The sequence below is a fragment of the Centroberyx affinis genome, unplaced genomic scaffold (assembly GCF_046629955.1).
Source record: "Centroberyx affinis isolate AG114_WGS23_722 - 3 ecotype Tasmania unplaced genomic scaffold, CSIRO-AGI_Caff_v1 ptg000061l_1, whole genome shotgun sequence".
NCBI classification, from domain to species: Eukaryota; Metazoa; Chordata; class Actinopteri; order Beryciformes; family Berycidae; genus Centroberyx; species Centroberyx affinis.
The window spans coordinates 75,134-86,626 of record NW_027278772.1 but is presented as its reverse complement, the minus strand read 5'-3'; the positions used below and the strand labels follow the sequence as shown (position 1 = coordinate 86,626).

The window sequence follows — 11,493 nt, the reverse complement described above, 5'->3', positions numbered from 1 at the left end:
ATAGTAATATTATAATGGGGGGATTATTTCAACATATACTATTGAAATAATCCTGTAATAGCCTACTTATGAGGCTATCTAATGTAATAATACAATATATTTGAATGAAATATGCACCCTGAGACTGAATTCATACATTACTCCCATGATGTTGGAAAGCTTATAGTTTAGATTTGTGAACATGAATAAATCTCAGATTATGTCATCAAGTTGCTAACACATGATTTGGGTTTTAGTGTGGACTCTGGGTCTTATAAAAATGACTGTAAGAGCTGACAGATGATTTCAGAACATTTTATGTAATTTATGCCGATTTAAATGGTATAAATCCTTATGCAACAACAGTGCAGGTACATATTGTTTGACCTATCAGTCCCATCCAAATTACTACTCAGATACAAACATAGCTTGTGGTAATCATGTAGTAACTACATAGTGTTTTGGTCTCCACCATCGTCAGATGTGCCCAGACATGTACTAACGTACTATGGCATCCCATCCTATCAAGGTGGTTTTCTGTTTTAATTGAAAATACCTGGTTACTATTCTTCACCTACAAACCACCAATTACCAAAAAAACTCTGTTTCCTTTGATCTGAAACATTGCACAACATTGCAGACTTATACAGTGATTACAGTACAGTTGGTTGTATTTGTCCTTGGCATTGCAGAAGGTCCATGTTTTGGTGTCCTTTTAAAAGAAGAGTAAGCACTTAGTGGTGCATCAAAACCATAGGAGCCTGCAACTGTGTTACATAACCGTTTTATCTGAGACCGTAGTCCATCTTTCAGCTGATAGTGTTCAAGGACTGAGGTGCTGATAAAAATGCCCCTATAGACTGTGCTTGCTCTTACAAATCATTGTCGCCAGGTAAACATACATGTGTCAATACTAAAGTTAATAAAGTTATATTGTCCTTTCATCTGTTATTGTATTGTATTTACTGTCTATAAAGCACTTTGTAACTTTGTTTTGAAACATACAATACAAAAAGTTTATTCTTTAGTATTAATTTAATATAATTACAATGTTTTCATAGGCTACTCCAGGACTCTGTACTTCTGTAATAAAGGTGGAGTCAGATTAGATTAGAGATCAGAGTAGTTGTGTCTTTGCTTGTCATTTACATTTTTTTTGTTTGTTTGTTTCTTTTGTTCATATGAGATGAGATTTTTTAGGAATTTGCATTTTTTTGTCACTTGATTTCTGTGCTTTATCACCATGAAACTAAACTAAACTAAACTAAACTAAACTAAACTAAACCAGCACAGAGACCACATTGGAGATGTTTTGTACAGTTCTTGATTAGGTTCTGCAGCCTATAATAACATAAATAGATGATTGCACCTGTATATATTTTCCACTAGATGGAGCCAGAGCATAATAGATGGGACACAACCGGAAAAGACTAGTGAGCAGATGTTGTGGAGGAGGCTAATGTGAATTTACTGAGATGTTCGCAGACCTTTAAAACAGATGGAGGTTGTTTCGTGCTCAAACATGTTACTTTTGATCCATTATATACTCAGTAGGATGCATACGTTCCTCAGTATGTTAACCTTAAATGATTACCATGTATGTATATTTGTGATTCTGCTTTATCATTGGTTACTGTCTGCTGTAACACATGCTGGCAAGTGATAAAAGAAAATGAAACGACTTCCTTTGCTTCAAAGGATGGTTTTTACTTTTATTTTCTCTCTCAAAGATGAAGCACTCTCAACATCCAATAGCAGTGGATGAAGATTTAATCTCTCTCCTGATGAATGACCCACTACTTCTCTGTCGGGGGGGCGGTGCTGAGGCACGGGGCACGAATCCAAGACTGATGTGAATCTAATGGAAACAGGGGATATGACAGGTGAATTTGTTTCTTTGATATTTTTCTCTAGCTTTATGTTTATATAGGTGCTCGTATGTAGGCTATGAGTGCTTGTGTGTGTGTATGTATGTGTGTGTGTGTGTGAGAGAGAGAGAGAGAGAGAGAGAGAGAGAGAGAGAGTGTGTGTGTGTATGGGGGGACAGACACTAGGCCCAGTTTAGAGGATCTCTGGTGAGAGGAGACAGAGGGAATACAGAGGCAGAGAGAGAAAACAAGACAAAAGGAAAATAATACTGTGAAAATCTCAAGAGTTCATATTTCATGGTCTGATAATGGAATATGAACACTCAGCAACCAGCGCTACACCGCAAAAATGTTCCTTTTAACAAGTCATTCATTAAATTTCATATTTAGTGTTACATTTTGTTTTCCCTGAAACAAAAAATCCTGCCAGTGGGGGTGAGATCATTTCACTCATTTCCAATGCAGTGTCACCTGTTTTGAGAATTCTTTTGAAACAATTGACAATGTTTTGAAACAAGGTGTATTCCCCCCTACTAGTGTCAAGATAATGTCACTCAATGCAAGAAAATTCTTGAAATTAGTTGATTTGCATGGTGAAAATTATCTCACCTTGTGTGCAGATTTGTTCATCTGTTTCAAATAAAACACAAATTTGAGACTCACTAGAAGATTAAATGAGATGAGTTCTAAGATGTAGCCTATTTGTGGTGTTTTATTACATTTTATAGTATTTTATTGCTTCTATCTCATGTCTTACATTGTGTTCTATGTGTTTTAAGTGTTTTACGTCTTGTGGTTAATTAACCTTTCTTTGTCCCTCTCTGTCTGTTTTAAGTGTGCCTGCCAAAACAAATCAACCATGTTGAGATGGCAATAAAGTACTGAACTTGAACTTGAACTTAAGATGCACATTTTTGCAGCGAAAGATTGACTGGACACAAACACAAGCCACTACAGCCTCTTTTGTCTTTGAAATATGCTCTTTTTGTTAATCAAAGCCTTCATGGCGGCCCCGTTGTTCAGACTGAATTGAGTTTACAAATATTCTGGCTTTGTGTGGCCAATATTTCTTCCTGTTCCCCACTGGTATCTAAGACAGTTGGTGAAGTTGGAAACTCCATTAGGGCGGGCCCTTGATGAAAACCCATTAATGGCTCCACTATCGGGATTGAGGTCGGGGAAAGACCTGGCAGTGCAACCGCACACAAAGCCATAAAGCCTGATGTAGCTGCCTCTCCTCCAGTAGCTGCGGTTGGAGTGATGCTTGAGAAGAATAAGTGTCCCAGGGTCTGCGAACCTGTTGAATTAAAGGGGGCATTAACTGCTGCTTCCTCTGCATTATTGATAGCCAGCTCCATTCCTGAGGCCATTATGCCTCCTATTTTTCCCCTCACAATTTTCTGGTAGACGTCCCACTGTCTTCCAGCACACTTCTGCGGTTAAGGCGAGGAGGGGTTCAGGCAGAGGGCTCGCGCTGCTCCCTGCTGGGCCTGTTATTTTAAGCTGAACCACCACAATCAATGCCCTGTTGAGCCTTCCAGCGCTCTGGCTCCCGGCGTGACGTGCGAGTAAGCACAGGATGACACTGTTATGCCAGGTGCCACCGAACACGACCTAAAAAGACAGTGAGGGTTCCTCTGTAAGATGTCAAATCACATAATGCCTAAAAAGCAGGAGATGTGTGTTTGTCATTGGCAGGCATGAAAGTCTCCTGTGGTGTGTCACCTCAGAGAGACCAGAGCCTGTTCAGAAGTGTCCCTGGCTTTTATTAGATTTGGATGCCAAACGCTCACTAATCGGGATTACCTCATGACTCTGAGTCTGAGTCGTCTCATCTGTGACCTATGTGCTTGTGGCCTTTTGTTGAGCTCTGCAACAGAAGCTAATAACGTTGGCTTTATCTCCTCTCCCACAGCTTGAGACACCTTACCTCATGGTTGACCTCATCCTGTCATATGATTTAATGAGCTGCGCTGTCACAAACCACAGTGTCAGGGCTATGACAAGATAGGTCTACAGTATGCACTAGAGATTAATGAGGTCATCTTCTCTCTCTCTCTGTCTCTCTCTTTCTGTCTGTCTCTACCTGTCTCTCTCTTTCTGTATGTGTGTGTGTGTGAGAGAGAGATTAAGAGAGAGAAAGAGAGAGAGAGAGAGGGAGAGAGAGAGAGAGAGAGAGAAAGACTTGACGACCTGGTAGGCGTCGGCCATCATATAAAGACTGGCCTAAATAGAAACAAAATAACAGCTTCTCTGTCTATAGGAAATTATGAACTGAAGTTACACAGGCTTTTAAAGTGATGTGAAGCCTGGCTTAGCTCTATATATCTGCTCCGAATTTTATAGCACAGCCCGGTCAATGATAATGGGCTGACATTTTTGTACTTAGTCCTCTAGGATTTGTGTGCTCTGCCCTTTGATTCTGTGTGTGTGTGTGTGTGTGTGTGTGCGAGACTGTTTACTGAGCTTGTCTATAAGGTAGATGGCTTTGGGTTTATGATGATAACACTCTGAGGGTGTCCAAAAGCAATCAAATCCAAATCCAAATGTTTGCCTCCCATCTCCACAGGCTATTTCAAAGCTTGTATTGATTATTCCGCCCATTGCTGCCTTTTGGGGGCCAGACAAAAGAGACTGCTTGAGAAATGGAGAGATGATAATGCGATTACTGGGGGGAAGCCTTTTTAGACTGGGCCGTAATGCTCGAGGAGGGAGGAAGTTTAGCGTCAGAGAAAAACAGATGTATTATCATAACCTCAGTGAGTGCTAATGCATGTCATAACACACCAGGTCCTCTCAGTAAATGTTTTTATGCATACCCACAGTCCCAAAATAGCTTCATCCATCTCAAGCACTTTTTCTAAAGCCATATCATGTCATATACTGGCCCCTTTTAAATTCATAGTTTGGTTTGTTTGCATTTGGTTGCAGTACATTTCATTATGATAGGTGCTGCAAATAAAAAAAATAAAAAAACAGCCATATTAACTGTGTCATTCAATAAAGAAACCACAAATAGTGCCGGCACAACTTGTGCCAACATTAAGGTGCATTTTATGGCCTTTTCTCTTACACAGTAATTGCGCAAACAAAAAGACAATTAATAGTTTTTATTTACGAAGTGGTCTGCTGCCATCGCGAAGAGGGCACAATCATCCAGTTGTTATTATCTGAGGCTGGATTGAGATAAATGGGCCATCTATGTAAATCTCTGCACTCCTTGCTCGCATCAGCACCAGCCGAGGCCGCAGATCTCCACTGGATGGCGCTGAAACACCGGCGCAGCGCCGCCCGGGAACACGCACACCGGGAATCCGGTTGCTCTCGCATCCCTCGGACCTCAAATGCATTTCTCTAACTGCACGAAGACGTTGCCAAAACCCAACTGCAACCAGTATCTGGATGGATTGTAATAATCACATCTTGCTTGAATCTAGAAACTATGAGTGACAGTCCGGCGTGTTGTCCAGCTCCTGCAGCGCCTTTGCGAATGGGAAGTTGTGAGAAAGAGCCGGAGGACCAGCAACTTTCATAGACTTTCAAGTCCACTGCATGCAAGTAGCCTGCAGCTCAATTTAGACTTCTTTGACTCAGGGATTGTGCGTCTGGAGCGCTTTGACATTAGCCCAGTCTTTTTAGGTTATGTGTTGTCGAGGGCACCTTAAAGCGGCAAGGAAATGGCATTTCTCTAAAGAACAAATCTCTGGTTTTTATGGTTGACAATGGAGAACAAATGAGAGGGACATTTCCCGGGATTAACTGACAGCACAACGACAGGTAGGTTATACTCGCCTGCGCTGAAACCGTATATATGTATTTTTGCATTGACATACACATATTTTAAATGAATTTGTATATAATGTATGGAATTTACGAACACTGGATGCTAATTATTGAATGCGAAATATAATTTATGTTAACGCATGTTTGAATACCCAATAATCAAACGCCTAATAGCTCATGTTTGACTGCGAAATAGCCTACCATTCAAACCCATGAATACGCTTATCGATTAGATTATTGATTGTTTCCACAAGGATAAATAGTTATTAACTTGCTGGACAGCAGACAGTACTACAAACTAATCAGATGACTTCAGGTGAGGCAGGCAAACGTTCCCTTTTAGATGCAGCTTTTTATTAATCCTCGACAGCAATATTCATGAAGCAAGATTAGGTTTATCGCTGTTATTAACTCGAAAATATGGTAATATGCCTTTGAAATCGCTGACTGCATAAATTAGACTAAACGTAATTCAAGTTATCCTGCTCATTTAGAGATCAGCGCGTTCATTTTTGGGTGCAGGAAGGCGCTAATGGAACTGCTTTCTGTGCGCAAATGGGCAATTTGCGTTTTTAAAATGCAAAACTTATTAGCGCAGGATGAAAGCCACGTAGTCAAAGGGAAGTGAGTGAAGTGTGTGGCCGCGGTCCTGCACAGAAGTTACTGTTGTATGGTCATTATAATTTCAGAGAAGAAAACCTTAAAACCTTGAAGTAAATGATCACTAATAATCCTGTGAATACACTCAGCACTGTCATCTCTCTCTCTCTCTCTCTCTCTCTCTCTCTCTCTCCCTCCCTGTCCCTGTCAATATCTATCTATCTATCTATCTATCTATCTATCTATCTATCTATCTATCTATCTATCCTATCTATCTATCTATCTATTTCACTCCCTATGCTACCCCCCCCCCCTCTCTCTCTCTTTCTCTCTCTCTCTCCCTCTCCCTCTCTTGTGATATGACGCAATGTATTACATCCAATATGGATCTGACATGCAGTATGTTCAACTTGTTTGTTGGGGATTCTTCTTTTTCATCAGACATTGGCAACATAAAGGAGAGCGCATCATTTACTCAACAGTTGCCACATTTCTGACATATATGGGCATCAAAAAGAATAACGTACCATTAGTGAAGGTAACACCAAACAAAAACATAGCTCCCTACAGTAAGCTTTGCAAACAAGTCAGATCGCTGCTCTGAAATGGGAGTGGAGCTGGAGTTGAATTCACAGCGTGGGCCGTGTCCTCTACCAGTGTGATTCCCCTCAACTCCAAAAAGCTCCAGCTAAGCAGCTTGTTTATGAGTTTAGAAACGTACAATATCTTTGTGGATTATGCTTAGAAGACACGAACAGCATCCCTAATGAAAACTAGCTCTAGTTTCCCCTGTCAGGCCCTCTGCACGCAGACTGTAGATATTTATGATTATGCTTACACACCACTGTGAATACTGTGTTTCTCTCTGTAGAAGTCTCAACCCTCCTGCCCTCTCTTTCCCCTCACCCCCCACCTCCCACTTCCTTTCGTTTTTTTTTAGTTTTTTTTTTATCTCGGTCTATCTCCTTGTTCGCCCCATTCTTTCATCTGCCCTTCATCCCCTTGACAAGCGTTGTGCGGTCAGCTGTTTTTTTTCTCCCCCCCTCAATTAGTGCTATCATCACATTTCATCCTGCGGAATACAGGGATGGTAATAACCTTACGGCTCCTATTGCGTGGTGATACAATTCTGCTGTGATTAATTGAAGTCCCCTCAGAGAGTCAGAGGAGGCGTAGATCTTCCCTTTCACACTCACTGACAGGCAACCCATTACAGTGTTTTATAGATCGCCGTCAGTAGCCCTTGAAGCTGCCTGCGGCCCACTGTTGTTCTGGAGGGTTTTATTGTGCAGTGTTATTGGTAGGTATTGCTGACAGGCAGAGCAAAGGCCACCATGGGATTATCGGAGATGGGATGTCTGTGACAGTTCCTCTGCGCTTGACAGAAACACTGGAAACTTTGAACGATTTGTGATTGTGGAAAACTTATAAGAATTGGTTACGGCGCTAAACACTTGGCATGAAGTTGCCCCTCGTACCTGTAAACACCCTGCCTTTGCCTTATAACCTTGCCGACGTCGTGCCGAGGCACACTAAGACATTTCCCCTAACAAGAGGGAAAGGAGGGGTGGGTTGCTTGTTCCATTTTGGTGGTAACAAAACACCCAGCAGCTCTGCAAAAAAAAAAAAAAATGCCATCACCCACTCAATGCCAGCGTGCAGAGGATAGATAGATTAGTTTACAATTTCAGTCGTGTTACTTAAAAGCCACCGTCGCACAGGCAATGCAACAAACAGCAGAGCCTGAAGAAGGCACAGGAGAGCAGGCTGAGGCTCGGAGAGAGAGTACTTGATATGCATGAGCCACCAGGTGATTTCCAGAGGAAGAGAACACCATGGATAAGAGGCTTGTCTCTAGTTTTAAGGAGCCACCCCAGGCAGTATTTGTGTTCTCCGCCAGCTTCCTGCTCCCTCTGTCAGATCAATATAACGTGAGACACTGGCTTGTGTTTGCAGGCATGAGACAAAACAAACACATATATTTTACTTTTTACTCTCTATACATAGGTAGGCCTACTTGAAGCCCTATGGAAGTTGTAGTTGTACTATGAAGACAGCCTGCTCAGACTGCAGTCCTTCGAAATGCTGCGTGACTGTTCTCACTCTCAATGCAAGACTTACATTTCTGTATTCAGTTTCCTATACTGCAGGCATGTCTAATGTGTCATTTTATGCATACAGTGCAAGTGCATATGACAGCCCAGTGTCTTGTCACAGGGAACGTAGCACTGCAGCGCCATGAGTTAACCATAAAATCTTGGGTATTGCCTCATTTGAGAAACTTGGTATTCAACACCAGCGCTGTGCATTTGGCTTTGCGGAACAATAAAAAGTCAGCCATCTATCTACATGATTACACCCGATTTCAGCAACCCAAGATTCCCGGCTCAGCACCGTTCACAGGCTAATGTGTTTAGAAAGCACAGTTTGTTCCACCTCTCAAAGCGCCAGCCCGAGCCGCTGAGGTGAATCGGTTGAGTGTTTAAGGGGAATTTCTAAGCCCCATCGTAGCGGTCGAAATGCAGCATCGTGACACGAGTGTGCCGCTCCGTCATGTGAGGAGGAGGAGGACGTGGGGGGAGCACATCCCATGTTTTATAGATGCCATTTAAAGGAGCATGCCCAAGATAGGCTGGCTGCAATGAACTGTAACCGCGACAAAACACCAAGACAATAAACAAACAAATTGGTTGCCTGGAAGCCAGCAGTGTCCCACTCACTCGCCCGGGCCTGATCCTTGCCGATGCAGCAAGCTGGTTTCTCCTTAGAGATTAGGCTGTGAAACACAACTCCATCTCTTATTTATTTATGTTGATTTGCTATGTGTGTGTGTGAGAGAGAGAGTGAGAGAGACAGTAAAGCAGAAAGAAAGTGTTTATAGTGTGTGTGTATGTGTGTAAGTGAGTGTTCCCAAGCATGACCTGTGTGTTCGCGCACGTGTATGTGTGCATAGTTTTCTTGCTTTGTTATTGGTTGGTTAACTCAGTTGCATCTGTTGTCCACTCAGTGTGTCTGACTGGGGTGCAGACCGGGGTCCTGCAGGCCCGATCATGTAAAGTTCACACGGCTTTGTTATGAAACGGGAGCAGTGAACAGCTTGCGCCGCGCATTTGAACAGGATCCCACAGCGCATTCAACTTTTTGCTTGAACTCCTTGATTGAACCTGAATTACAATGTACGCTGCAGTGTCTCATCAAATATTACGTGTATTTGTCTGCAAGACTTCTCAGCTAACTCACGTCCTCTTGCCATAGCACATAAAGTACATCCATAAAACATAATATAACTACTCATAATTCAAGTCACAAGTAAAGAGATCTTTTTCTGAGGTATGTTTGTTATAGGAACCTATCCTTTGGAACCAATTTGTATCTTGTTAGACGCCTATGAGATTCAATCCAAATGATCCAAATTAAACTTGACTTCTATCCAGATCTTAGAAGACTTTTACATTTCTATTTGAACTGTATCCTAGGTTCCTAGGTTGGGTATAATTTCCTTGGAATTGTATCCAAGATTTGGCTCAGAATATGACATGATTTCAAAATGATTCTTTCATATTTTGGAACCGATCCAGCTGGATTCCCAGAGTACTTTCTGTCTAGGGATGACACACGTTATCACACCTCTTCACATTCTAAACCCAAACTCAAATGTTCTTCCCTTTAAATCCATCCCCAGCATACACTGTGTACATTGGAGGAACCGGGGTCACTTTGCCAGAGAATTTCTCCAGCTAACTCTTGAAGTGGTCGGGACTCAACAGGGCAGCGAGGTTTTGAGTCGAGAAGAGCTTCTGCAGAGCTTAGGAATCCACTCTTCCATGGAGGGGGTTTTCAGCTTTGTCGAGCATCAGGCAGCCTTCTTTTCTTTTCCTTTCCTTTCCTTTCCTTTCCTTTCCTTTCCTTTCCTTTCCTTTCCCTCAGTCTCTCTCTCTCTCTCTCTCGCACACACTCCATTCCCTCCCCTTTGAGGTAGTCAGCGTTTGGCAGCCTTCACTCCCAATATTGTGCCATTGCACTGAATTCCTATCAACTCCTTCTCCAGCACAGTGGCGTAGAACTCAATTCTCCGAGCCCTTAACCATCAGCCCAGTGAAAAGGATGGGGAATTGCAGATTTTGAGAAGCCCAGTTCTAAACCCTGTTTCCTTTGGGAGGAAGAGAGCTCTCATTTTTGTTGGCAGATTTTTTTCCTCTCTCTCTCTCTGTTGGTGCCCCAGGGTCCTTGGCAATGTGTTTTTTTCCTCTTTTTTTTTTTTCTCGCTCTTTCTCTGGTGTTGTTGTCAAGCTCCACCTCATGCCTGTAATCATTAGACTCCAATTTGGGCAGAAAATTGCAATTACGTGGTTTAAAAATGAGCCTGTTATTGTCCACGCTTGTTATTTCTTTGTTGAGAAGGCAAGGGAAAGGCAACTCGGTTCTGATTATAATTAACGGAATAGGACGCAATAAAGCTGGCAATTATGTCAAAGTTCTCTCCATTTGCTTCATGGAGGAGGATTGCTGTCCAGGCAATTTTTTTTTTACTGAAGTTGGAACAAAGTGGCTTAGTCTCTTGAGGGTTTTTCTGCCGGGGTTTGCTGACATGATTATGGCTGTCCCTTCTCCTGCCCTCCTGCCCCTCAACACGCATACAATGGGAGGGTGTGTGTGAGGAGGGGTGGATTTTGTGACCTCAACACAGAGGCTGGTCAGGTTTCTTCATCATCAGATCCCACAACGGAAGAGCTGAGCAAAACTTCAAAGAAGGCTCCTATCTTCAAAAGAATGTACTCGTGTCTTTAAATGTATTGTGCAGAACCCAGCGTCTGAGCCTTGATCTGATGTACAAGACGGGAATGAGAAACAGAAATCTGTTATCGCCCCATGATAGAATTAGCTCAAGGGTAGCTGCAGTTCACTCCTCTCTTTCATCCATTCAATCATCGTCTTCTCTGTCAGTCATGTATGTGCACATTGTACTTGTACTATAAATACTTACACAGCATTTCGCTTTAATTATTCATTTGCATCTTGATTCGGTTTGATTTATCCCTCACATTTCCACTAATGTGATTAACCTATGAAGCACTGTCTTGTGTGAAAAAGGTGCACAAGCTTAAAAAAACATGCATCTATTTCCTTTGTATGACATGCAACTATAGAATTACCTTGATGCAAATAAGAAACATTTTTTATGAGTTTGCATAAGTGTGATAATTATCGAACCATGGGCTGTTTCTCTTTCTTCTCTCCATCATGTATCCTTCCTCTTGTAGCT

The 11,493-nt window shown here is 42.1% G+C and overlaps 1 protein-coding gene across 1 annotated transcript in view; it reads left to right on the top strand.

Moving 5' to 3' along the window:
* The first annotated feature begins 5,443 nt into the window (after positions 1-5,443).
* Positions 5,444-11,493, top strand: part of tafa3a (TAFA chemokine like family member 3a) — a 66,452-nt gene continuing 60,402 nt past the window's right edge. The window contains exon 1 of the mRNA XM_071519937.1: positions 5,444-5,624. The gene's annotated coding sequence lies outside the window, so the exon portion shown is untranslated. The remainder of the gene's footprint in view (positions 5,625-11,493) is intronic.